Below are 848 nucleotides of genomic sequence, written 5' to 3'. Positions count from 1 at the left end.
AGCAGGGCCTGCCTGGCTCCTGTGCCTTGTCCCCTGGCCAGGTTGAGCCCTTGGATGGATACACTGACCTCTGATACTCTTTCCTTCCTGCTCTTGTCCTGTCCCTTGCCTTGGCCAGGCGAGGGCCCGTGCAGAGCCACAACTCCAGGTTGCCTTCGCCCGCACTTGTGCCGCTTTGCTGAAGCCTAACGTCTCAAGCTAGTGAGACACTCTCTGAGACCCACTGTGCTAAAGGTTCTGGGTCAGCAGTTGGCGGGGATTCTGAGTGCTCCGCGGCCCTCAGCTCCTGATTTTCAGCAATCTAGAAAGACGAGGAATCCCAAGCCAGGATGACGCTCTTCTGCAGCCCTGTTTATTATGCCGGCATCCCTGTGCCAGGTAGGACGTTAGATATGGGCATTACAGGTGCAGCTGGTAATCCTGTCTGGGGAGGCCCTGATTTTATCATGAGCAAGTGCGTTGTGGGGGATACATAGAGTTGGAAGAGCAAGTCTTTCCCTCAACACCTTTATCATCTAATGTGAAACAAGTGCTTGCTTTGACAGCACATATACTAAAAAATTGGAATGATACAGAGAAGATTAGCATGGCCCCTGTGCAAGGATGACATACAAATTCATGAAGCATTCCATTAAAAAATTAAAATAATGAGAACAGGCAACCACTGATCCTTTGTTATGTAAATGACCCATCCTCAGTACTGGGTTCTGTGGGTGCTCATTCCCCCAGCTGCTGGAGACATGGGTGGCTGATGGCTGCTCTTAGTTGAGTCCCTTTCCAGGAATTGCCCTCCTTGCTCAAGGTCACCCCTTTCCCCCAGGGCAGCCCATGTTAAGGACTGGTCAATG

The 848-nt window shown here is 51.3% G+C and overlaps 1 non-coding gene across 1 annotated transcript; it reads left to right on the top strand.

Moving 5' to 3' along the window:
* The first annotated feature begins 529 nt into the window (after positions 1–529).
* Positions 530–638, top strand: LOC112134560 (U6 spliceosomal RNA). Its single transcript, XR_002915961.1, has one exon. It is a non-coding gene; the product is annotated as a U6 spliceosomal RNA (small nuclear RNA).
* The last annotated feature ends 210 nt before the right edge of the window (positions 639–848 follow it).

Source organism: Pongo abelii, chromosome 6 (genome assembly GCF_028885655.2).
Source record: "Pongo abelii isolate AG06213 chromosome 6, NHGRI_mPonAbe1-v2.0_pri, whole genome shotgun sequence".
In the NCBI taxonomy this organism is placed as follows: Eukaryota; Metazoa; Chordata; class Mammalia; order Primates; family Hominidae; genus Pongo; species Pongo abelii.
The sequence above is the reverse complement of the archived record's forward strand: the minus strand, read 5'-3'. Positions and strand labels throughout refer to the sequence as shown.